The following is a 27,436-nucleotide window of genomic DNA, read 5'->3' on the forward strand; positions in this document are numbered from 1 at the left end:
CTGGCTACCTCTGGGTGGTGGTTGGACACTAAGCAAACTGCTTTTGAGAGGGCTCCTCAATCACTTGCAGACCTTCCACCTAAGTGGGACTCCTGCTTCTCACACATCCATCACAGCAAAGTAGGGGATGCCAAACTCCAGGTGGGAACAGGAGATCTCTTGAATTTACTGCTTATCTCCAGGCCAGATAAATCAGTTCCATGGTGGTGGTGGTGGGGAATGGATGCTTTGGAGAGTGGATTTTATGGCACAGAGCCCTTTTCTTCCCCAAGGCTCCATCTCCAGATCTCTAAGAGTTTCCCAACTTGGCAACCCAGCGGCCAGGGGAGACCTGGCAACATTACTGCAAGGCACCTGCCTCCTTCCTGGTGGTATGCCCATCTACCTAGCTTTTCTGAAACACTGTACCTGCCCATTCCCTGCCAGTAGCATTAGGTGGGGCCTGAATATCTCCTGGAGTTACATCAGATCTTCGGACCAGAGATATCGGGAGAAAATGGCTACTTTGGAGGGTGGACTGTATGGCATTACAGCCTCCCGAGGTCCTTCCCTCCCCAAACCCTGCCCTTCCCAGAATGTGTCTGCATTCTGAATCAGTCTATGATCCTTCCATATTTCTGCAATCCTAGTACTAGTGTCTCCTATTGATCACACCTGTTTAGGCTTCATAATCCACCACCATGGACTATAAACATAGTAAAGCAAAATTAAAATTAAAAAATACAATAAGCTATAGAACAAAATGGGAGCCAGAATATGCACTATCCAGAACTAGGAGGACACAGGAGGGGATGCTACTGCAAAGAGCCTTTTCTTTATTTCTCAGTTAGGCTTTGTATATCTGAGCTACTCTTGTTAGATTTCTTTATAAAGGCAGAAATTGGCTACTGGCAAGCAAATCATAGCCATATGTTCCTAAGGACTGTTAACCTGGATTCATCCGAATAAGCACAGCGCTGGCAGATGCAACTCCTGAACTCTGGTAAGATAGCCAAGAGCAGGTAATCAGAGAAAAATACATTCAGCCAATTCCTGGTATTTCTAGGGAAACTGTTCTTCTTCAAAGAACATTCTGGTGCTCTGTCCACATTAATTGAGGTCAGAAACTTCACACATTTCTGAAATGAGACAAGACATACCTCACAGAAATGCTCTGAGAAATACTGCTATCATTTGAAAGAGGTTTGCAACTGCAGAGGCTCATCTTTCAAGATATAAATTCTGAACACACCTTTGGGGGTGGGATATGCTAGAGGTCCTAAATTGCTGACTGGGTGTTGTAGTAAATTGGTTAAGAGCAAGCAGACTGAAAGTCTGAAACTAAACCCTGAAAAGACAGAGATAATGTTTGTTGGGAAGGCAGAGATCTTGAAGGACACTTTTGATGGAGTTCAACTGACCTTTGCTCACTCAGTTAAGAGTGCCAATCTACAAATGGGCAAAATCAGCAACTGCCTTTACACATGCCTTCTCTGCTGTGGCCCCCGCCTTGTGGAATGGCCTGCCTGAGGAGGTCAGAAAAGCTCCCACTCTCCTGGCTTTCTACAAACTATCCAAAGCAAAAGAACAAAGTAGGAGTCAAGGTGCACCTTTAAGACCAATAAAGTTTTATTCAGAATGTAAGCTTTCGTGTGCTAGAAGCACACTTCATCAGACAAAAATGCCCACTTGGATCTATCCAAAGCAAAGCTGGAGGATTCAAGAGACCTTTTCTGTGCAGGCAACAGAGTTGCATTGTACTAAATGATTCACCAAGTCACTTAGATAAATCATTACGGAGGGTGCTCTATACTACTGTGTCTAGCTTACTGAAACCAGGATCCTCTGTTGATAGTTGGCTTGGTTCTACAGCCGTAATCTTATTGTATTGTTTACTGAATTACCCCATTGTAACAATTGTATTGACTCACAGTGTAGATGGGCAGCTGTATTAGTCTTTCAGTAGCAGGAGACAAGAGCAAGAGTCCAGGAGCACCTTCAAGACCAACAAAATTTGTGGCAACTGGCAGGGTAGGAGCTTTTATGAGTCACTGCTCACTTCTTCAGCAGTGACTCACTTTGTGTAATTTGCCTTGAGTCCAAGTGAGAAAAGGTGGACCATAAATGGCAACAATGAATAAAGAATCTTATTTATTGAAGGTTGCTTATTTTTGGAAGTTTTTGTTACCCCCCCCCCCAAAAAAAAAATTGTGCAAATGTATTTGGGCTGAGCCCTGACCTGGACAACCCAGACTACCCTGATTTTTTCAGTTCAGCAGGATGGGATGGGAGGAAAGGAAAAAGAAAAGGTCTCCTGTGCAAGCACTAGTCGTTTCTGACTCTGGGGTGACGTTGCTTTCACAATGTTTTCACAGCAGACTTTTTACGGGGTGGTTTGCCATTGCCTTCCCCAGTCATCTACGCTTTCCCCCCAGCAAGCTGGGTACTCATTTTACCGACCTCGGAAGAATGGAAGGCTGAGTCAACCTTGAACCGGCTACCTGAAAACCCAGCTTCCACCGGGGATCGAACTCAGGTCGTGATCAGAGTTTAGGTCTGCAGTACTGCAGCTTTAACACTCTGTGCCACGGAGCTGTAGGATGGGAGACCACCAAGCAAATCCAGGGTTGCTATGCAGAGACAGGCAACAACAAATCACTTCTGAATGCTTCTTGCCTAAAAACACTACAGGGTTGCCATAAGACAGTAGACTTGACAATACTCCCTCCACACAAAATTCTGGGCTAAATTCAAACTACATTGACTATTTCAAGTGGATTTTATTCCCTGGAAGTTGCAATTAAGCACAGAACATCACATGCAGGAAAAAACAATTGATTACCGCGCAATCCTAAACAGGTCTACTCAGAATCCTGTTCAATGGGGTTTACTCCCTGGAAAATGTTTTATCCAAGGCTTTTTTTTTTCTGAGCAGGAACACACAGGAATGCAGTTCCAGCTGGCTTGGTGTCAGGAGGTGTGGCCTAATATGCAAATTGTCTGGGGTGTGGGTGGCCTAATATGCAAATTAGTTCATGCTGGGCTTTTTCTACAAAAAAGCCCTGTTCTTATCTATTAATTAAGACATTTACACCCCTCCTTTCCTCATGGCTCAATACCATAAACCACCCTGAGCCACGTTATCATTTACAACTAACAAAACAAAACCCCAAATAACCTTTCTTGCACAAAAGATACCTGGAGTGCAGTTACACCCGGTTAAAAGCCCTGGCAAATAAAATGCCCTTGCAGAGCCTCTGGAAAATTTCCGTGGGGAGGGGGGTGGGGAGGGAGCACCGGATACTGAGGAACCCATTGCTGACCTCAACCAAAAGCCTTGTGGAACATCTCTGCCTTACTGGCCCTGTGGAACTGCATAAGGCAAGTGACGGTGAGCATCCAAGAGGCTCTCCTCCCCCTGACAATAGTCGCTGACAATAATTGGTCTGCCACTTTCATACAGGCAGAATTAACACAGATATACCTATGCACAGGGGAGGAATTCTAGCAGGAGCTCCTTTGCATATTAGGCCACACCCTCCTGATGTAGCCAAACCTCCAAGAGCTTACAAGGCTCTTTTTTAGAAACTCTTGAAAGACTGGCTACATCAGGGGTGTGTAGCCTAATATGCAAAGGAGCTCCTGCTAGAATTCTACCCCTGCCTATAACACCTCACATGGTAGCAGCTTGATCTGTATGGAGAAAAACAATCAAGCCACCCAGTATACTGATGTAGTGGGGAAAATCTGAATAATTCTAGTGCATTATCCAAGCGGAAGTGTTCCATTTTGTTGCCCAAAGAGAGTTAACAGACTCTGAAGCACGCCCAATGCATGAGCGATTTCAACTGCTGAGGCAATAAGAGTAATTTAATCGGAGGTCAGCAATTCAGAGCATGAATGGAAATAAAAACAGTGAACAGCTCGTAAGTTATTGAATCTCCACGACTTAATCATTTCTCTGCGGCTCCTTTGATGGTTGTTGGCAAGACAAGGGCAGGCACATTGGACTTCTTGATTGCACAGGGGATAAACAGCCGGCCCAAGACATACAACACATGGCCTCCAGGTGAAATCTAGCACTAACAAGACTCGCCCACCCACTTCAGAAAGCTTGGCTGCACAAGAAAGTCTTTAAGTCTTCGTTTATTAGACCCAGCTGGCTCGTTGGCTACTAGGAGCTGTCCTAGAGAGGCTTATAAATATGTCACCGCATTAGAGACTCCCATCACTTGCACTTGCGTGGAGAAATATTAGATGGGTTGCTGTTTAAAGACAAGCACGGACAGGGATTCACAGCAAGATTTAACATCAAGCTTAATGGTTAAGCTGAACAGCCTTGCCAAAACATTTCATCTGGGGCTATGTTCCCTTACATGGGAATCCAGTTGCCATAATAGGAATGCCAGCCTCCAGTGAAACCTGGGGATCCCCTGGAACTTCAGCTAATCTCAAGACTACAGAGATCAGTTCCCCTGGAGAAAAGGGATACTTTGGAAGGTGGTGTCTATGGCATTGCAGCCCACAGAGGTCCCTGTCCTCCCCAGACTCATCCTCAAAACTCTAGGAGCTTCCCAACCTGGAACTGACAACAGTACACCCCCATTCATACCCCATCACTGGCCAAGGAGACCTGGCAACACTAGGCTGTGATTTTTCAATATAATATTATACGTCCTTTCTGGGAAATGAGTCCAATTGAACACACTGGAACTTGCATCTGAATAGGCATGCACAGGATCAAGCTGAAATGAAAGAGGAAGGGCCTTTTCCTTGACACGCAAGATTTCTTTGTTCAGGGAGTTTAAAAAATTGCAAGGGGACATGGAGTTCTCCCATCTGCAGTCTGAAGTGGTGTAGTCCAGCAAAAAGTGCACATGTGATTCTTGAAGTATTTTCTTTATTTAAAACATATCTAGGCCACCTTTCCACCCAAATCGGGTCCCCAAAGCAGTGAACATTAAAACAGCACTTAAAATAAAATTATGTAGACGATAAAACAATTCATTAAAACATCTAAACATAATAATATAATATGGGATGGGGTACAAGAACAGCAATTGGGAGTATGTCGATCAAAACAAAACTGCCTTCACCTGCTGTCAGAAGGGAGACAGACTACCTGGGGAGGGAGTTGCAAAGGTTTGGCACCATGACTGAGAAGGCCTTTTCTTGGGCTGACACCTGTCTAGCCTCGGACAGGGGGCTTCTGCAGCAGGGCCTCCAAAGATGACAGGATGTGAATGCGTAGGTGCATACATGAGAAGACAGCCCTTAAGGTATGCTGGCCTCAAGCCATATAGTATGAAGCTACCTGATGTGAAGTTGGAAAATTGGTCCTCCACCTACCTTGGTATTGGCTACTTTGAATGAGAGCAGCTATCCATGGTCTCAGGCAGAGAAAGGACTTCTTCAGCACTTGCTGCCTCTATCTGGTGCCTTCTGCAACTCAGTTCTAAGAGCAACTTGTAGACAAGTTCAGATCTGACTTTAGGGTTGCCAGCCTCCAGGTGGAGTCTGAAGATCTCCCAGAATTGCAATTTATCTCCAGACAACAGAGTTTCATTCCCCTGAAGAAAATGGCTCCTTTGGAGAATGGACTGTATAGCATTATAGCCTTCCCAAATCCCACCCTACTCAGGATGCCTCCAAATCTCCAGGAGTTTCCCAACTGAGAGTTGGAAACTCTACTCTTTGTTGATCTATGGACTTATTTGGGTGGCTTTGGTCAAAATACCTTCTCTAAGCCTCAGTTCCCCAGAAGCTGGTGTCGTTATTAATAATTTCTATAACACTTTTCAGTATATGGCATGATTTACAATTATTCTCAGCTATTTTTAACCCATAAAATCCCTTGTTTGAGGCCTCCCAGTGGTCTCTGTGTCCAAGCTGTGGGTTTGGCCTTCTGTCCCCCACCCAATTCAATACCGTCCTGTTCCCTTATACTGGAAGCTAAGCCTTCTCTTCGTTTTATCTGGGTCACAAAATCCTTGAGTGTGGGAGGATAGGACAGATGCTTCAGTAACTATAACAACACAAATTAAACGAGCAATAACTGTGGGTGAGTTACCACCCGCATTTGGGTAAGTAGGCAGGAACGAGAGAGCAGCTGTTCATATGATAGCAATAGAAGCAGTGCGGAGCAGAAGGTTCCAGGCGTCACTGTCGCTGGCTGATTTGCAACTGATGGTTTTAGGGCACACTGACAGATCCCGAGTGAGGAACCAAGTTGTCAGCAATGAATATGGAGAGCTGGATAATGCCACATTCAAGTGATTAAATGGAAATGACTCTGGTGTCCTTTAGGAAAGGAGATGATATGCTCTATTCTAGCCTGCCAAATCTCCCCCCCCCCTCAGTTTCTATACTAACCCCAGGCTGGTTGTTGAATTGGCGCTTTTTTTTTTGCAATTGTAATTATATTTCATGCATCATGGAATGACTTTAGGGATAGATCTGTTTTGCACTTCCATTGTTTCCCATCACATCTGTATTCCATCAAGAAGCTCAGGGTGCTTTAGATAGCATATATGATGTGCCTCTTAGGAAGGTTCAGCTGAGAAATTGTGGGCTGGATTCAATAGAAGGGATTCTGTCAGCATATGGGACTTCTCACACATGCACACCCATCTCTCTGCAGAGTAAAGGGTGCCTCAAAATCCTGCTCCTGGGAAACAAGAGGATGGGGGCGAATCTGCAGCCAAAGGAAGGATTCAGCAGGAAAAAACCCCAATCCACTTCTCTTAGTGGAAATCTGCCTATATCCTGCCCAATTACTTTGCTCAGATCATCCAATGAATGACATGGTTTAGCGAGGGTTCCAAGCCGCTTCTCACCAGTTCAGGTCCAATTAATGGCACTGACTCCTCAAATGCAAGAATACACAACTATATACAGGATATACAATTTAGAATGGAGGGATGCATTTGACCAAAGCAGGATTGGCAAATTTCCCCACTTGTCCTGGTAACTGTGGCTTTAATAGCCATTTGATCTTCAGCAATACCTTAAGGACTGCCTGCTCTCATAGGAACCTACCCACCCACCCCCTCTGGCCATCTCCAAAGGTCCTGTTTCAGGTGCCCCTGCCATTTGAGACATAAGCCGGGCATGATGGACCTTTGAGGCTGCTTTTCGCCATGTCAAGCCACTAGTCTATCCAGCCCACAACTGTGCCTGAACCTGCAGAAACGCTCCAAAGTCTCAGAGGGGTCTTTTGCAACACAAAGGTCTTCTCAGTGGTGTTGCTAGAGACTGAAACTGGCACTTGATGTGCGCAAACCATGTGTTCTGCTGCATCTTCATCAGACTGCAGGCATAGCAAACCTTTACAACAGAGTGAGCAATCATTCCTAGAAGTTAGTATACTGGCGATGCGGGGGATTGAAACTGGGATGTTCTGCATGCAAATCTACTCCCACTGAACATTTGGTTTTCATTAAATCAGAATTAAGAGTTAAGTAAGAATTTGCTAGCCTGTGATCTTGGTAGATCTTGGAAGCTAAGTAGGGTGGGCCCTGGTCAATATTTGGTTGGAGACCACCATGAAATATCAGGTTCACAACACAGACCTCTGACAGCAAACCACCTCTGAATGTCTCTTGCCTTGAAAACCCTAAAAAAGGTAGTCCCCTGTGCAAGCACCAGTCGTTTCCAACTCTGGGATGACTGTTGCATCACGACATTTTCACGGCAGACTTTTTACGGCGTGGTTTGCCATTGCCTTCCCCAGTCATCTACACTTTCCCCCCAGCAAGCTGGGTACTCATTTTACCAACCTCAGATGGATGAAAGGCTGAGTCAACCTTGAGCCATCTACCTGAACCCAGCTTCTGCCGGGATCGGACTCAGGTTGTGAGCAGAGAGCTTGGACTGCAGTACAGCAGCTTTACCACTCTGTGCCACGGGGCTGCCTTTGAAAACCCTACAGGTCACCATAATTGCAGGAGTGGGGAATATAAAAGATTTTGCTGGCAGTTGCCAGGATCTGAAAGGTAAGAATGCAGCACAAACAACAACTTCTATTTACAGTTCCTTTGTTTAAAAAAACCCACCCAGCAACACCAGGGATGATTGCTAATTCAACAAAACTCACTGGATACCTAAAAGAAGGAAGGCCGTGCAAAGAGGCATTTCAGGATTTATAGGCAACATCACATCCTATATGAATAGAGAAAACAGGGACATATATAGATATAATTCTTTTGACTCATCTGCTATTCTATTTTTGTTTTAATTATGAGTTATATATGGATATTTTCCTACAGTGTTCTTCATACTATAAGCATAAGGACCACAAGCTTAAATGTAAATATTTGCAGCAGGCCTTGCCCTTGCTGCTTGTTTGTGTGTCTGTTTTTATACTCAAACATAAATGTTTTAGAAAATGATAATCCAGAAAGGATTTTTAAAAATATTAACTCACAAATAACAAACTGTTCTGCATGCTCCCCCCACCCCCCACCCATGCCAGGAGGAACATCGCTGCAGATTTCCAGATGGCTGCAGTATTTATTACTCTTTATCAAATCAAATATGGATGCTCAGTGTGGTTTGATTGCTAAGCGTTTCACACATGAAACTTTGTATTCTTTACAACTTGGATGCTATGGCTTTGTCAGTTTTGTCTCAGAAGCTCACAATGTCTTGGATTATATCCTAGGAGCGTCAACATGTTTGGAGGAGCACAGCCTAATTCATCAAAGCCTGACCCTTGGTCCGTTTTGGCTTGTTACATCATTTTGCCTGAGCATCCTGCTCCATCAAAGGAAGGGGTGCTGCTGACCACTTTGAAGGATGATGTCTAGTGTATGCTATGGAGATCACTGTCAGTCTTAAAAGAGCTATAACTGTCGGTTTCTTTCTAGTCACAAGTCAAAATGCTGGTTTAAAATCCTAAACAGCCTGGGATTAGGTTATTTGAAGAACTACCCACATCAACCTCCCTGTCAGTTAAAACCATCCAGAGAAAACTTATTCTCCGTGCTCCCAGCTTCAGCGGTAAAGTGAAGGACATCCAGAAGCAAGGCCTTTTCTGAGGTGACCCCCACAAAAAATAACTACAGAGCATTGTATTGGTTGTGTGCGTTTCAGGACACTATTGCTTTAAAATTTTATACATTCCATCTTTGGGAATATTTGTCAATGTGATATTTATAATTCTTACTTATTGGTTAAACACTTTCTTTTTTCTTGAACAAGCCCTTGCTGAGATGATTCTCCTGTTTTGATCCCTCACCCGACTGTGAGCATTATCAGCCATGGGAAAGAGTATCCTACATGTGTGTTTTTTTTAAATCAAAGGGAGTTGTGCCTTCTGCGTGCATAGGGTTGCCAGCGCTGCCTTGGCTGGGAGTGTCTGAGGGTTGTGCCTGGTTAGGGTTAGGAGGACAGTGGAGTTTGGAGAGGAGAGGGGCCTCAGCAGAGTATAATGTCATATACAATCAACTCTTCAAAGCAGCCATTTCTCTAGGGGAACTGATCTTTGTAGTCTGAAGATCAGTTGTAACTCTAGGAGATCTTCAGGCCCCACTTGGATGTTGGCAATTAGAATGCCAGTGGGGAGGGCTGCCGTTTGGGAGGATGTAATATTGCTTCTGGGAAATGCTCTAGGAATTTCCCATCATCTCTTTGGTAAAGACCATACAGATATAGGGGAACAGCTCTAGAGCATAATTGTGGAGTTCCTTTTCTGACCATTTCCCCCCTCCTGCTCATCAGTTTCTTAAGGGCTGGGGAACTAGAGCCAAGGGCAAGTGTTTATTCCTTGTGGGCAGGCAAATTGTGAGGTTACATTCATGCCTGGCACATGGGCCTATATTATTGCTTTTAACAATGCTTAGAAACAGTGCAGTTGTAGGATTGTCAGCCTCTAGGTGGGGCCTAGAGATCTCCTGCTTTTACAACTAACCTCCAGGTGGCAGAGATCAGCTCCCCTGGAGAAAATAGCTGCTCTGAAGGGTATAATGGCATTATACCATGCTGAGGCCCCTTCCCTCCCCAAACCTCACCCTTTTCCCGATCCCCCCCCCCAAAGCCTCCAGGTGTTTTGTAACACAGACCTGGCATACCCTATAGATGTATCTCCAAAGGAATACTCCATCATACATTGGCTGACTGGGAGTTGGCTGCTCATTGTATCCTGTCGTCTCTACTGGCACCACAGCTTCCATGCACAAGAACTCCCTCCCCCACCCCCCACAGTCTTTTGTTGGGTTGGTGGCCTCCAGGAACTGGCTGGAGATCTCCTACTGTTGTAACTGATCTCCAGGCAACAAAACCAGTTCACCTGGAGAAAATGGCTGCTTTGGAAGTTGGACTCTATGGCATTATACCCCAAACCCTGACCTCTGCCTTCCAAATCTCCAGGTATTTCCCCACCTGGAGCTGGCAACCCTAGTCTATCGTGACCTTGAAGCACCAACTCATTTGAGTGGACTTGCTGTGTGCTTCACACAGGCTGCTGAAATGCTAGAAACCCTCGTGCAACTGCATTTGCTATGTATAAATAGAAGCAACAAGATGACATTGGCTTCCTGCTTCACTGGGTTTCCAGTTCCACTCCATTAATTCAGGGGTAGGACAAGGGTTTATGTCAATGTCACAGCACTTCTAATTCTACTAAGAAGTGCAATACATCAGTTTCTGGAAGGGAGTGCAGGCCAGAAAAGCTGAGTCAAGTCCTTCCTTCTTTATTTGCTTACCCTGTTGCAAGCGGACCACATGCACAGAACAGGAGGCTGGTTGTCACGAGAGCAGACCAACCGCTTTTCTGTTCTAATGAAATGACTATCAGAATGTAAGAAGCCCCACTACATCAGACAGAAGGCCCATCTAGTCCCCAATGTTGTCCACTCCCAACATATGGTATTCACAGATGTACTGCGCCTGAACATGGAGGGTCTCTTTAGCGCTCCTGCATTTAAGAATGTTAAACTGCAGCAGGGTGTTCCAGACCACAAACACTGCCATAAAGGGGGGGGGGGGAGCACAACATAACTCATTTGTAAACAGTGGCCTTTAAGAAGGAAACCATGACACCAGGAAGCTAAAAGACCAAATATTGGTATGCATGTCAATTTCCACATAGAATGAAGCCAAGCCCACCTTCTGTTGGAGCATATCCTTCCCTACAGCAACTCTGGCTAAACGAAAGCAGATAGTCTATGGCTGTTTACTGACAAGTAAACTCACAAAGAGCTGCAGTTGATACCTATCCTTTGACAAATGCACCCGCATAATGCACAGGTTTTCAAACACCAGTTTGCTGCATGCTTAGTTTTTTAAACCATATGCTTAAAAACACACACACACACACACACACAACACCATAATGTATTAAGAAGTGCTGTTGCAACTTCATCCCAGGAACTAATGGAGACAACATTTCACTGCATTAGGTGCACATTTCCTGCCACCAATGGAAAGAGGCATTGTTTTGTTGTCTCCCTCTAAAACAAGTTGGCAACCTTGATTGAGGTTTATGCACCTTTGGGGCCATGAGACTGTATGGCCAGCTGCATTTAATTATGGGGAACATTCTCTTAAGAAGGACCAGTAGTTGGTAGATTTTTAGAGTTTCTTGGCCAGCAAAAAGAAGCAAAGACTTTGTTCCTGCTCAATATGAAGAATGGCTTTCTCAAGAAATTTATACAGAATTATCTCGTTGCTACATAGCTTACAACTTGAGAGCATTATGCCAATATTAAATTGAAGGATGGAACCAGATGAATAGGCTTGCTTCTTATAAGTAATCACATTGTAACAATGGGTGCGTTTTAAGAGTATATGTTCCCTGTAATGGTTATATTGAATAATTTGGAAATTAAGTTATGATTTCATCCCTGGGTCCCAAAAATGCATCATAATAGTCCAATAACAACCTTTATTAGTATTTTGTTATTTTTGTTTTTAAGGTGGTTCTACAGGAAGCCTCAGTGCTTGTATGGGAAGTGTTTTGGCCAGCAATGAATTAGAAGATTTTGCACTTGCTTTGAATGAAGGAAGCTGGCTTACTCCTTTATTATATACAACATAACAAGACAAGGACTTTTATAATACTGATGAAGTGTAATACAAAACACATTTATTGTAACTAGTTACTTGTATGTTGTACCACTTTAAAATCACTATGGGCTCTGCTGAAATTGGTTTGAATGTCTTTTATGGATGTTATTGTGGATTTTTGTATCTAAAACATTTGTCGATCTAAAAGTAGTTTTATATTTTAAAAGTATGTATATCATTAAGTAATTATATTAAAAAGTATGGTAGCCTACTTACATCACAGTTTGTTGTTTGTTTTTTGTAATTTCCCTGTAAAAACACAGCAGCAGGCAGGCAGGCACCAGATCTCTAACTCTTTTGCCCTCTTTTGTGTGTACTTTGCAAAGGACTTACGGAGTGGAAAGCAAAATCTATTATTTCCCAATGGGAAATAGTGGCCAGCCCTGCCACTAGGCAAACTAGGCAATTGCCTAGGGTGCTGGCCTTCTGGGGGCACCAAATTGGGCGGCCCCCATATAACTTGGGGACGTTATCAGTGCGTGGGGGGCAGGGTGCCAGAATTTAGCCTTACCTAGGATGCCAGACAGTCCATCCAATCATTGGCATAGTGTTAACAGTGCCAATATTGAACTTGCACTAATCTGTTTACAGCGTGCATCCCCCAGATCAGGCCTAACTACCATATTGTGCTATTTGTTCTTTCTTTCTGCAGTCATGATTCCTCAGATCAAACAAAGCATGGGTTACTCTACTAGTTCTATCTCCCTGTTCATAAGAACATATGAGAAGCCATGTTGGATCAGGCCAATGGCCCATCCAGTCCAACACTCTGTGTCACACAGTGGCCAAAAAAATTATATATACACACACATACACATATACACACTGTGGCTAATAGCCACTGATGGACCTCTGCTCCATATTTTTATCTAATCCCCTCTTGAAGCTGTCTATGCTTGTAGCCGCCACCACCTCCTGTGGCAGTGAATTCCACATGTTAATCAGCCTTTGGGTGAAGAAGTACTTCCTTTTATCCATTTTAACCTGACTGCTCAGCAATTTCATCGAATGCCCACGAGTTCTTGTATTGTGAGAAAGGGAGAAAAGTACTTTTTTCTCTACTTTCTCCATCCCATGCATTATCTTGTAAACCTCTATCATGTCACCCCGCAGTTGACATTTCTCCAAACTAAAGAGCCCCAAGCGTTTTAACCTTTCTTTATAGGGAAAGTATTCCTACCCTTTAATCATTCTAGTTGCCCTTTTCTGGACTTTTTCCAATGCTATAGTATCTTTTTTGAGGTGCGGTGACCAGAATTGCACACAGTATTCAAAATGAGACCACACCATCGATTTATACAGGGTCATTATGATCCAAATCCTGCCCCAAAATCCTGCAGCCAACTTCAAAGCCATCTCTCATTGGTGGCAGCCAACACAGCAGATGTGGATTTCAGCATTTTCTCTTAACTTCCCAGGTTTTTTTAAACAATACATGCTTTATTATGAAATATTAATAAATACAATAAAAAGTAAAGCAAAAAAACAAATACCATTACAGAGATTAAGATACTCAGAATAGATATTGTAACTACCACCATGTAAAAGAGGTACAGTATAAAGGTGAGTTATTGAGATGAGTCACTTATAAGCAGGTTTTTCAGGTCATATGTAAATTTTAAAAATAACCAGGAGTGATAAGAAGGAAGAAGGAAGGATATTCTGTTCCAACATGAAATTTAATACAGGGGCCCAGATAGAAATAAATGTATTATAAATTCTTCCCAAAACAGTGTAATTATGATTCACTAAACTTCCCGGTTTTGTTGTTGAGTGACTATGCAGCTGAATGTTTTAGGGGTGGTCTACCCTTAAGCATGGCCCCTCCATTCATGCATCCCATGGTCTGTTTATTGACTATGGAACAGGAAGAGTAGAACATTGTGTGCTGATGTTCTCCTACAGTAAATTGCAGGAAGGACTTGAAGTCATAAAAGGTAGAACATGATATCATGCAGCATGTACTATGACTGACACCTTCACCAGCCAGAATCGATAAAGATCATTTGGAATCATGCACACACCATGTGTTAAGCCAAATACACATTCAGATCCTATGACATGGAAACGTCAAAGAAAGAATTGCAAGCTTAACCTTTTGTATTAAACATGGATGCCATTATAAAAGACACAAAGAAAAAAGGAAGGGGGGGTGTTTGATGCAATTACTCCTGACTTTTCCACCAGTTGGTTATTTAGTACAATCAAGAATATCAAGACACAGCTGTTCTAATCTTAGCAGCTCAAGGGCTATATAAGCAATGGCTCATGTTTATAAAATGCTCCCAGCTCTCTGTAAAGCCAGAATTAATCAAAGTGAAATTCTAAGGGGGAGGGAAAGCCCTAATCCTTCTTACAACCATATAGGCCTGCATTAAACCACAAAAAGAATGTTAGCATGTGGCTTATTGGTCTAACCTGGATCAAAGATGTAAATCTCAGCAAGACAAATCTATGCCAATAATGTGACTCAGAGCTGCCTGTGGCATACATAGGAGGTTCTGGGCATTACTGAATGGTGGAGAAGTGAACAGAATTGATCACTAAATAGTCAGTTCAATTCTTTACCTTTTGGGTCAGTCACTAACTCCACTCTCTGGATCTGTAATAACAGGAAGCCTAGATTACAAAGCAGGTCTAAAAGATCAGATCCAAGAAAATAAGATAGATAAGGCTATTATTTACATAGCAGGTCTGAGGTTGAGAATACCTTGCCATGAAGCTGAAATCATGGCACAGGTCAATTTTCAGTCAGAGAGTTCTCAGCTTAGGCTCAATCCACATGTTATGTGCAATTGCTTGTAAGAAAATCCTGAGGACCTAGTTTTTGCTGAAAGGCAGCATTAGGAGGGGGTGATTCTCAACAGAGAGGAGGGAAAGGAGCCTTGAAGGATTTGGTGAAAATGCATCTAGAACCTCCACCCTGACCTGAATGGCCCATGCTTGCCTGATCTCACCAGATCTTGGAAGCTAAGCATGGTTGTCCCTGGTCAGTATTTGGATGGGAGACCACCAAGGAAGTCTAGGGTTGCTACATGGAGGCTAGCAATGGCAAATGTTCTTCTCTTGCCTTGAAAACACCTCAGGGTTGCCATAAATCAGCTGTGATTTGATGGCACTTTCCACCATAGAACCCTGTTGGAAAAAAAGTAGTGAGGGATGGAATGTATCCACTGCAGTGAAAGGAGGGAAATGGGGTGGGGGGGAGTTAAGCCCTGTCTTCTTCCTTGTTACACCCCTCCCAAGACATTACCCTTTTTACCCTGATATTCTGTCAATAACCTAATTGTCAGGATTGTCTTATGTCTGACATCAAACAACTATGTAGTTTGGCTGTCTTTCTCTTAATTGCTATGCAACACTTGTTCCAATTTGCCAGATCACAGCATCGGACCCTCCAGCTGTTCTAGTCCATCAGAGTTGGTTCACTGCCATTTCCTGATAGCTACTGTCCTAACTTTGTTTCTATTCGACATTTTCCCCCCAAAAGAAGGTCATGCATGATTTCCAATTTTCTATGTCTACCCAGACAGACAATGTTTCTGAATACATTTACGTTGCAATATAAGAAGTGCAGCCAGATCTATTTCAAGATTAAACGTTCAGTTAAACATTCCTTCATTTAAAAAAAAATTACAGTTATTTATGGCATGGATAAGTCACTGTTCTCCAAAAATAGCAGTTTACGAACACCCCTGCTTCAGAAGCCAATGCAAGACAAGCTATTGTAGTGTAAATGAATACAAAGTATGGCAGCTAACAAAGATTCTTTGACAAGTCCCAGACAGTGATCTTCAATCAGGGAATAGGGGAGGCATAAATACTGAGAATATCCCTGCTTCCCTTTGTGAAATGCTGGACGTTATGAGCCTACCTCTTTGGACATAGATAATGATACAGAAATAGGAATCAGATGAGTATGTGATTATATATTGGTTGCATAGTCAGGGTTCTCCTTTGGCCTCTAATTGCTACCATGAATTCAGAGGAATGTTACCTGTACCTTGCAACTATATGGCTAAGAAACATTGTTAATTGGGATCCCGAGAGGAAAGGAAATTTATATTGGAATTTATGAGTCTAAACATCATATGGGTTGTGTAAGAATTATTTGAGAGAATTGCCCTTGGGTGAAATAAGACTTACCTGAGGAAGGGCTACACTCTGAAACGTGCTTTACATCTGGAATTTGGGTAGTGATGTCATATTTGGATTTGGAGGCTACTGTCCAGCATAGCTGGTTCATTAGGACACCCACTCATTTGGAAAGAAAGACTTCTTTGATTGGACTGCATTACTAATAGATTGCTCTATTGCAAGGACTCTGTCTGCACATTGTGGAGTTTTCTTATTATATTATATATTTGCAGAATTTGTTTACAGAGTTGTAGCACAGTTTGCATGCAGTTTTTGATTCTTTGATTTTGGACCATGAATCCAGAGGCATTTGCACTGTCACTGGAGCATCCACCTGGGAGATTTGTGCATTCTGTCCTCAGTCAGCCACCTTTTCCTTGTATTGTTCCCATACTGCACCTACATTCCCTATAGAATCTTAAACATCTATCGCTTATAGAATCATAAGCATCTATTGGTGCAATCTGCTTATTCCTCTGAATTCCCAGATTTCATTTATACAAAAAGTAGCCCTTTTCATAGCAGAGATACAAGAGGAAAGGGCTGCCAACTGACCAGGAAAAAACCCTGGCCAGCTCTTGTGCCAGTAACTGCAAAACGATCTATCAAAAACAAACAAACAAACAAAAACAAAAAGAAGAGGTGGTTTAATGATGAGCAAGAGCACCTGGTCATGAAGTTTCTGTGAAAAAGCAGAGGAGAGGAGTGAAGACCAGCAGCAAACTTGACATTCCTGTTTCCAAGACAATGGCAAGAAATATAACAGAGGCAGAACGCCGGCAATTTCTGCCAACATCTTTCATTATGATATATTGGTTTTCAAAAGAAATTAAAATTCAGAATTGGAGGATCTGGAAGCCTTCCCCTTCCTTTCAAGAGGTCTTTGTAAGCAGTATGAAGATGGAGCCAAGTGTGCAATTTAGGTAAGAATATCTCATTAAGAGAGGAGCAGGCAGCAGTTCAGAGCCTGGCTTCTTTCACCATCCTCTCTCCAGTCTAATTAAGCGGCATGGTTGCCAAGTGGCGGAGGATGAACATTTCAGAGGCAGATATCAAAATATTGCTTTCTTCTGGGCCTCTGTTCTGTTAACATTCAGCAGAGATGGGAGATTTCTCTTTTTGCTATGACTTAGATGATCCCTACACAACCCTTTACCTCTATTTTTCTCCCAAAGCTCAGTTTGTACCTCTTGAAAGTGGGGCATTCCAAGCTGCACCTACTAAGACACTCCCACCCTACTAAGACACAACCCCCTCAGTTCTATCTCAAGCTCTGCTCACTTGCTCCCATTCCAGCTCTGTCCATGGAAGCACCTACTGTCAGTGATGACAGCTAAATATTCTCCCAGGTCTGCCTCGACACACTCCAACAAAGTGTCCAGATATTAGGTAGCAGGGGTCATTTCATAGAAAAAGAGGTGCTGTAGCTCATTAGCACAACTCATTTGCATATGTCGCACACCACTGACATCACCGGAAGGTGTACTAAATTATATCAGCTCAGCATCTACCTTAAAATTCTTCTTGAATTATAATTGTCCTAAAAAACCCTTACTCTTATCATACTTTTAAAATTACTTTCTCCTATGTGGCCACAGTGGCATGATTAAGATTTCCATCTGTCTACTTGATATGTTTTCGTTATTTTTGCATTTTTTGTGTGGTAAAAAATATTAGAAAATTTGTCGAATCTTAGAGTTCAGCAAAATTCTCACAGAGGATTTGAAGAATGGAGCCCAGAGTCAAGGGGTTTTTTTTGGGGGGGGGGGGGTAAGGAAAGAAAGAGCACAATAAAATTTAGAGGTTCTGGAGCTCTGCTCCTGTGAGCTCTTTTCCCAAATGAGGCTGTTAGGTAGCAGCCTGCTGTACCATCAACAGTCACTCACCAAACCCTGTAGATTAGCCTGTCTTCACTGTTCAGTCCTGACTGTGCCTCAGGAATAGATGTCTATAAGGAGTAGGCCGGGCATAAATGCTCTGGATTGGACTAGCGTCACTATACCCTGAGGTGGGTAGTTATCAGGGCCCATGGCCTCTGTCAGGATCTACTACTGGTGACTCCCTACTCATATTTTTCCTCTGGAGAGCCAGTTGGTGTAGTGGTTGTGCGGACTCTTATCTGGAAGAACCGGGTTTGATTCCCCACTCCTCCACTTGCACCTGCTAGCATGACCTTGGATCAGCCCATAGCTCTGGCAGAGGTTGTCCTTGAAAGGGCAGCTGCTGTGAGAGTCCTCTCCAGCCACCTCCCAGGGTGTCTGTTGTGGGGGAGGAAGGTAAAGGAGATTGTGAGCCGCTCTGAGACTCTTTGGAGTGGAGGGCGGGATATAAATCCAGTATCTTCTTCTTCTGATGCCTGCACTTTGGGTGCCAGCTTTGGGTTGGAAAATACCTGGAGATTTTGGGGGTGGAGGCTGGGAAGAGTGGGGTTTAGGGAGGGGAGGGAGCTCAGTAGGGTACAGTGGCATGGAGTCCACCCTCCAAAGCAGCCATTTTCTCCAGGAGAACTGATGTTGGTTGGCTGGAGATCAATTGAAATAGTGGGAGATCTCCAGGTGCTAACTGTAGGTTTGGCAACACTAATCTGCACTCCCACCATTCTGCTACCTGCTTCTGAGTGCTTTGTCTGCAGTGCTCCCAGCTGCCAGTGCTGCCTAGTGGTTCTGGAGAAGACCATGTGGGCAGTGCACTATGCATCAGTGTTCTTAGTCACCATGACGGCGGCACTCCCAGCTGTACCCAGCGCCATTGGGGAAATGGCATGCAGGCAGTGTGACCATCTAGAGTATTAAGCAGCACATAAGTAATAAGTAATACTAATTTGTGTAACAAAGTTTGAATTCAGCGGTACCTTAAAGACCAACGAAGTTTTACTCAAGGTATCAGTTTTCAAATGCAAGTACATGTCTTCAGATTGCATGGTTTTAGTTATGCAAATGTGTTCTTATACCGGCTTTTTGTTGATTTCTTGCTCTGAATTCTGATATAGTTCTTTCTAATTGTTAAAAAAATGCTAACTCCTGTCCTAGAGTATTTTTGTTGTTGTCACACAGTCAAATCCGACTCTTTGCGACCCTATGGACAAAGTCACGCCAGGCCCTCCTGTCTTCCACCACCCTCCGAAGTCTGCTCAAATTCATGTTTGTTACATCAGTAACACTGTCCAGCCATCTCATATTTTGCCGTCCCCTTCTTCTTTTGCCTTCTGTCTTTCCTAGCATCAGGATCTTCTCCAGGGAGTGCTCCCTTCTCATTTGGTGGCCAAAGTATTTGAGTTTCAGCTTCAACATATGACATTCCAGTGAACAATCTGGGTTGATTTCCCTTAGGATTGACTGATTTGATTTTCTTGCAGTTCAAGGGACTCTCAAGAGTCTTCTCCAGCACCACATATAGAGTATACATATGGAGAATAAGAAGCAGACCATAGTAGGTTAGTAGTTATAATTCTGTAAATGATTTCAGAATTTGTTTTGAGATATATGTTCTGGTACCTTCAGTTATTGTTGTTGATATTTCCTGGTCTCTACTCCTCTAAGCTTTATTCCTTGTGACAGACTGTGCTGTAAACATATAAAAGACTGTGCTGGGTTAATGCCTCACAAAGCCAGAGAGCCTTGAGCGACAGGGAGCTCAAAGGGATTTGACTGGTTAGTGTTAATTGAGCAGAAAGACTTGGGAACTGACTGCTGAAGAGAACTCAGTTTAGCCCTAACTGAGGAGAGTTTAACACTGACTGAAGACTGGGAAGGTTGGCAAGGAGGAGCAAGAAGACTGGTGAAGACCCCCATTTGGGCCAGGAGAAGGGGATAGATCTTCTAGTTAGAGAAGTGATTCCCTGCCCAGTTGGAAAGGGAGACAGCTCAAAGAGTGGAGGAATCCCTGGTGTGTTTAGAGAAGGAATTTGGGTAGCTGAAGTGAATCTCTACCTTCTGAAACCTGAAGAATCAGTTAAAATCAAGAAAGTGATCAGGAGTGTTTAGGAAACTCTGACACCAAAGCCTCTCATCTCTAAGATTATAAGGCTTTGTGAAAAACGTTTAAACTCTCTCTTGCTAGAAACATATGAGGGTGAAACCACTAAGAATGATTTTGCACTAGGGCTTGTTCCGGGTGGAGAGCCTTTTTGCCCCCGGTGCATCTCTCGATTTTTGCACAAGCTGCTCTGGAGCTGTGAGTTGGCCTGCAGCTTTTCCACGGCAAGCAGAAACCACTTGTAAGAGGATCTGGCTTGCTGCAGAAAAGTGGCAGTCCAACTCGCAGCTCCAGAGCAGCTTGTGCAAAAACTGAGAGAAGTGCCGGGAACAAAAGGGCTCTCCACCCAGAACAAGCCTAGTGTGAAATTGGTCTTTGTTACCTCAGAGTTATATTTGATTCACCTTGGACATTTTACCTCAATTCCCCCTTTAGTTTATCTTTGAACTTATAAAAAGGCCTCTCCTATGCCATTTTCAGAAGTATAAGTTAAAGTGAGTGATCTTATCTCTTCCCTCAAGTTCCTGGGCTAAGCCATTAATGGGCGGGACAGCCATAAATCTTCATAGAAGGCAACACTGCTTTTTTAGAGCAGGAATACAGTTCCAGTTGGCTTGACATCAGGGGTGTGGCCTAATATGCAAATGAGAGTCCAGTGGCACCTTTAAGAACAGCACAATTTTATTCAAACTATGAGCTTTTGCATGCAAACACACTTCTTCAGATAAAATGCAATGGAAGAAAACCATTCAAACTTATAGACAGGGTGGAAAAGCAAATCAGCATATAACAAGATGTAAACATTTGAGACAAAACAGAAAAAACAAGCCAAGTGACCTGGAGAAAGATGTCTTGTCCCTTTAATAGAGGCATAATGTGTGAAAATGTGCAGCTGAAGCTTTTCATGGCATGGAGGCAAATAACATCGCCTGGTAAATCCCTATTAAAGTAAGAGTTACATTCCCTCCTCTCCAGGCAGTTAGCAACCAAACATTGATGCATGAATTACAAGGGACAGTTTTTCTCAACCAACATAGATGGCCATCTGATAGCAATGAAGATCCTGTGAATTTAGGGGGAGGTATTTGAGAGTAGGGGGTTGGACTAGACAACCCTGGAGGTCCCTTCCAACTCTATGATTCTATATTTCTATGAACAGTCTGTATTTTAAAAGAGCTAGTTTGGTGTAGTGGTGAAGTGCGTTTACTCTTATCTGGCAGAACTGGGTTTGATTCCCCACTCCTCTACATGCACCTGCTGATGTGACCTTGGGTCAGCCTCAAGTTCTCTCAAAGCTGTTCTGTGCAAAAGCAGTTCTGGGAGAGCTTCCTCAGCCCCACCTGCCTCACAGGGTGTCTGTTGTGGGGAGGGGAAGGAAAGGGAAAGGAGATTGTAAACTGCTCTGAGACTCCTTTCAGTAGTGAAGGGTGGAGTATAAATCCAACCTCTTCTTCTGTAGCTGCCCTGAGCCTGCTTCAGTGAGGAGGGTGGAATATAAATGGAATTAAATAAATAAAACAGGAAGACACTGGTGCTTGTTTTTCTCCAGGTACCAGCCACCTGCTTGTTCTGCTGAGCTATAGAAAAACAGCAGAGAACAACATATCAGTCTTGAAGTTATCGCCTCTTATGAATGCACAATGCGTTTGCACGGCTGGTTCAGATGGAAGCTTCTTTCACCTTTGAATCCCCTGGTGGCCCTTTGTGGGATGGGCTATTGAATATCTCAGCATAAATGGCTGGGAGCTACATTGTTATTGACGGCATCCTGGGGTTCATCCAAATGAATCAAATTAGTACTTTCCAGCAGTGTCTGTTTTAGAAGCCTGGCTTATTCCAATCTGGTAAAGCTTCTGATAAATCTGCTACTGATGCTCACTAGCATTAATGAGAGGCTGCTTCAAAATACTGATCAGATTTGTCTTTGCATCCCCTCACTCGCATCAACTCCTCAATTCGTTGTGAAAAGCAGAGCTTTTTTTTAAACACGAACACAGTTCTGGCTGGCTTGGTGTCAGGGTGTGTGGCCTAATATGCAAATGAGTTCCTGCTGGGCTTTTTCCAGAAGAAAAGCCCTGTGCAAAAGAATGATGATGTTGGGGTGTTTGACCCAAAATGTAAATGAGTTCCTGCTGGGATTTTTCTACAAAAAAGTCCTGGTGAAAAGTATTCATCAGGTTCCTCATAAGGAACACGACCAAGCCTAATGGATCCAGTGGATAAGGGAAAAACAGGTTTTAATTGTAGTTCCACTTGACCATCATGAAATGGAAATGAGAAAGCATTACTAGTGTTAGGGCAAGGAAAGAATGAAAAACAAAGGCTTGAATTCTAAGCAGCTGGTAGTTGGAGTGGTACTAGACAAAGGCAACTTCCCTCCCACCCCTCACTGCAACCTTGCTTGCTGCCCCATCAGGCCACTTTTATGAATCAAATAAATAAATCCCTCTGGAATCAGCTCTCCGAGGAGGAGGAGGGTTGTGCCCTGTGGGACCTATTAAGGCTCCCTTGAGCACACAAGGCTGCCTTGTTTTGTGCAGCATTTAATTAATTAACAAAGGGAATCAGTGAACTGGCAGGCTGTCCAAATTTTTTCCAGAGCCGATGACCTGTTGAATTTTAATCAGAATCTGTTTTGTTGTATTATTATGCTTTTTTTGGTTTTATGGTCTATTTTAACCTTTGATGCTGTGTCATCTATGTTGTGAACTGCCCCCAGTCCTCTGTTGAGGAGAGGGTGTGGGTTATAAAATCACATAAATAAACAACAAACAAACAAAGATATGGAGGGGCTGAGAGTCTGCAGCAGGAGGGCGAGGATTGGTAAAAAATTGCCCTCCTTCCTCAACCCTAATGGCTTGCAATCCCCTTCCCTTCCTCTCCCCACAATTGGCATTTTATGAAGAAGAAGGGGCTGGAGGACTACTGAGATAAGTAGTGTGACTGGCCCAAGATAACCCAGCATGCTTTCTGTGGAGGAGGAGGGAATTAAACATGATTCTCCAGATTAGATTAGGTTTTAGGCTTGCCAACCTCTATGTCGGCCTTGAGATCTCCCATTTCCAGATGGCCGAGATCAATTCCCCTTGAAGAAATAGCTGCTTCAGAGGATCAACTGTACGGCATTATGGCCTTGCTGGGGTTCCTCCCCTCCCCAAGCCCTTCCCTTCCCTTCCCAGGTTCCAGCCTCAGATCCCCAGAAATTTCCTCACTCAGAATTTGCTACCCTATTGGGCTTTGATATGTAAAATTATAGAGAGATGAATGGGTTAACCTCCTTCCCTTTTCCTGATTCTGCTCCAAAACAGGGCATTGTAATTAAGCTTAAAATTGCCTCAGAGGATGAGATGAAACAGCAAAGTCTTCTGCATTTGGCTCCATTCCTTTCTCCAGTGGTCTCCTACTGCATCCGTTCCATCTGTTCCTTGTGAAGCACCAAAACATCCATGCCTGAATTTGCTTGTTTTCTCCTTTAGCTTCTGTCCCCTTTCCCTTGTATGCTGTGCCCAACTTATTGTAAGTATTATTTGGAATTGTCAACCAGCTTGAACACAGTGGCAGAAAAGCTTATCAAAGAAAGAAACTGGAAGGTTTGAAAACTGGGTCACCCAGCCATTTTGTTTGTTTCAATCCATTGTTGGAAGCAAGGTTTATTGAGAACATGACAATGTGTGTTCTTCACAAAGTAATTTGTAGAAACAAATTATGGGGGGGGGGGAATCCCTACCAAGATAATACACATAGTATACATAAAAAAGGAAGAAAACAATATTTTCAGTCTGCAGCATCCTTCATCTTCCTTTGCCCTAATTACATCTGGACAAGTGGGCTTCCATCTATGAAGTTTTTTTGCTGAAACTGGTGTTAATCTAGCAAGGAAGGAACACTATATGACAGGGGTTCCCCACAAGCACCATGGTGCCTGCCAACACATTTCCTAGAACCCACCAAGTCTTTTAGAGAGTGGATAGGCCATAGGGTACCCAGCCTCCCACTGGGGGTGGAGTTTCCCCCGATTTTGGGGCCACAACCCACCAGCACTGGATTTACTGGTGGGGGAGCCCCATCCCTGAACAGCTCCATTGGCACCCAATGTGCCCAGCATAATGATGTCACCCAGAAGTGATGTAATCGCACTGGGACACTAACATTTTGGTAAAAAACTCTGACACTAGAGCTCCATGGAGGGAAGCCCCCCCCCCACCGTCAGCAGCCAAGTAAGACATGACAACCCTAGTAGGCCAGGACAGCTTTTCCCAGCAAGGCTCCTGCTTGGGCGTAGGAAATTTGATTGGATTTTTTAAATAATACTTTGGTGGCGGCAGCTGCCACCACAGAACAAGGATCTTCAGGTCTTCACCGAAGGCAAACACCCTGTGGCAACCATTTTGTAGCTAGCTTTGCCTCCTGTGGCAGCCATTTTGGCTGTGTCCACCATGTTGGGTCAGAATTCCAGTGGTGCCCCCAGGCTCAAAAAGGTTGAGGACCCTTGCTGCATGACTTCCTTTTTTTCTAGGACTGTAACATTTTTCAGGCAATCAAATCAAATCACCCATGTCTGTCAAGTATTTGATGCTTCACAATCTGATTTTGCTGTGCCAGGCAATCAGCACAAATACAGTCTTATTGATTATCAGGGGTGAGGGCTGCCAAATGTGCTTGATGAGATGCATTTGACTTGCCGAATCACAACAAGAACTCCCAACTGGCTGGGGAAATGCTCTTCTGTATTTAACTGCACACTGAATTGCAGAAATCCTAGTGAAGCTTTTCACAGTATAGAGATGACCACTATCTTCAGCTTATGTCTGCAAACCAAACTGACATTAAAGGCACAGCTACAACAGCCAGTAAAAAGGTTGGCAATCAATAAGAGAGCAAGCAGATCCATTTCTCATGTAGGACCTGGCTTGCAAAGGCTCCAGAACCTCCCTGCTAGCAGTTACTTGCCTGGCTGATGTGCTTTCCTCCAACAGAGGCCTCATCCTTTCATTTAAATTGCAGTAACAATTTAAAAAGCCATTTATCAAATAGCACTTCGCCTGTGGCTTATTCTCTTGTTGATAAAAACCAAAAGTCCATTTTGTGTGTATGTGTGTGTATATTTCTCTGATAATGGAACTGGCAATCGATGTGGGCACAGAAAAAAAATTAAGTCTCTCGTTGCCGATGGCAGCAGTCCAGAGTTCAGAGCAATGGTTCGTCCAGATGGTTAGGGCAGTGTGTGCATAAGCTATCCGTCCAAAATTTTGCACTGTATAGTTCACTTCATTATCATTATAGCTGGGATAAAGAATACTTTGAGTGGACTCACCCATGTGGTAGAGACAGACAGTAGTACTGTAGTCTTGTAAGTGGGGTTGCCAGCTCCAGTCCTGGAGATTTGGGGGTAGAGCCTTGGGAAAGCCAAGTTTGGGGAGGGACCTCAATGGAGTATAATGCCAAAGCAACCATTTTCTCCAGGGGAACTGATCTTTTTCATCTGGAGATTAGCTGTAATTCTAGGGGGTCTCCAGGCTCCAACTGGAATTTGGCAACTGTATTTGGAAGCAATGTGAGAGAGGCAGCATTTGTATTAGAAGGAATTTATAATGTTCTTGAGGCTTTAATATTTGTATTGATTGTTGGCAAGTGCTGAAAGTTAGATTATTGCCTTTCCTCCCTAGATCTTCTGTAATATTATTTCAGACAGGCAGAAGTAACTGTCACTTAACTAACTCCCCCCCCCCACACACACACCTGGATTTTTACAGGTTGCTATTGGGGAAAAAAAAGACTGGCAAAGAGGAAGGGAAGGAGTCTATTTACTTCGCCCTGTTTTCCTACTGAACTCCTTTTTGGCTGATTTTGGATGAGCCTCATGGGTCAAAAACAATTGGAGAGGGGAATTTTTGTTTCAGGGAAACACACAACATACCAAAACACACACACACTCACAGGTATCTTGCTATAGTACTTCCGCTTTATGCAAGATAAATATTGTTGTGGACCTTCACAGAGTTTTGATGGAAGTTCAGTGCCAAAATAAAAAGGGAGGTGAAGATGAGCTGTTTCAGGGCAGAGGGAGGAGCCACTACTCTGTTTTGTACAGCCTTAGAATGGAACACAGGGGCACACATTTAATTGAATTAGGTGGTTGGTCACAAAACAAATTTCAAGATGCTCAAAAAGCTACTGGGACAGAGAAGCAGCACCCCCATTAAAGAAAGCTGTGAAATATCTTGCTAGGGGAGAGCCTAGAACAGGCAGTAAGTGTCACTCTGTATTACTGGGACTCTTCCCCAGGAGCTGCAGCTTTTCCATGTCCCCTCCTCTGTCTTTTCTTTTTTTAAAACATCCACCTGGTTGAAGTGTTCTGGAAAGCCTGAAAACCTGCACACTAATTTGTGTTAGCTTGGTTTGCCTTAATGAAGCAATCAATGATGGCATTTATTTTCTGGATTTTGCCTTAATGATGGCATTCATTTTCTGGATTTTGCTTTGGCCTGACGCCACTGCCCGCCCCCTCTGTTTTGAAAACATCTGAATTTAGCTTTGCTTGGAAGTCTCATGGGCACGTTCAGAATACCCTCCGTTTATTGAGTACAAACCATTTTGAGCTAGCCTTCATCAGACACATTCAAGAATTGAGATCTCATTCACAAGAAATGCTTCTGTGGGGGGCGGGGGGGGGGAAAGCAGTTATCATTATTACAATAATCAACAATTAAAAATCCCTTTAAAAACCCAACAAACTGATCTTGCTATAATCCAAGCCAATTAGCCCAGTTTGGCCCAGCTCGCCAAAGTCTGGGAGCTAACAAGGGGCGGCTACGAATAGTACTCGAAAGAGAGACCACCAAGGAAGACTGTGGTTGCTGCGCAGAGGAAGGCAATAGCAAATCCCCTCTGCTCCTCTCTGACCGCGAACGCCCCGCAGATGAGACTTTTATGAGCCGACAGCGCGTTCTTCTTCTTCAATAGCCTCCTGTGCGGAATCTCAGCAATCTTCTTAAAAAGGGTGGCGTCCAGTATTAACTTTTATTCTATATTTCCATATTATTATATTTTAACATTTATTCTGCAGCTTTCTACGCTTCACTTCATCAGATGCGTACGAGCTGCAGGAAGGTTGTTTCACCCCACAAGAGCCGCCGCTGGAAAAGCTCTGGAGAAAAGCTGAAAAGGGCAGGTCGAAAAGGCGCAAGTCACAGCCCCGGCAACAGCTTCGCCTCCTGGCACGCTGGGCTAAGAGGAGGAGGAGGAGGAGCGCTCGGGGTCGACTTCCTCGGGCACGCCA

General features: G+C 43.6%; 1 long non-coding RNA gene across 1 annotated transcript in view; it reads left to right on the plus strand.

Annotated features, from left to right (window-relative positions):
* LOC132566145 (uncharacterized) overlaps positions 1-27,436 on the plus strand; it is a 282,585-nt gene that overhangs the window by 95,587 nt on the left and 159,562 nt on the right. The window lies entirely within an intron of this gene.

The sequence above is a fragment of the Heteronotia binoei genome, chromosome 2 (genome assembly GCF_032191835.1).
Source record: "Heteronotia binoei isolate CCM8104 ecotype False Entrance Well chromosome 2, APGP_CSIRO_Hbin_v1, whole genome shotgun sequence".
NCBI lineage: Eukaryota > Metazoa > Chordata > Lepidosauria > Squamata > Gekkonidae > Heteronotia > Heteronotia binoei.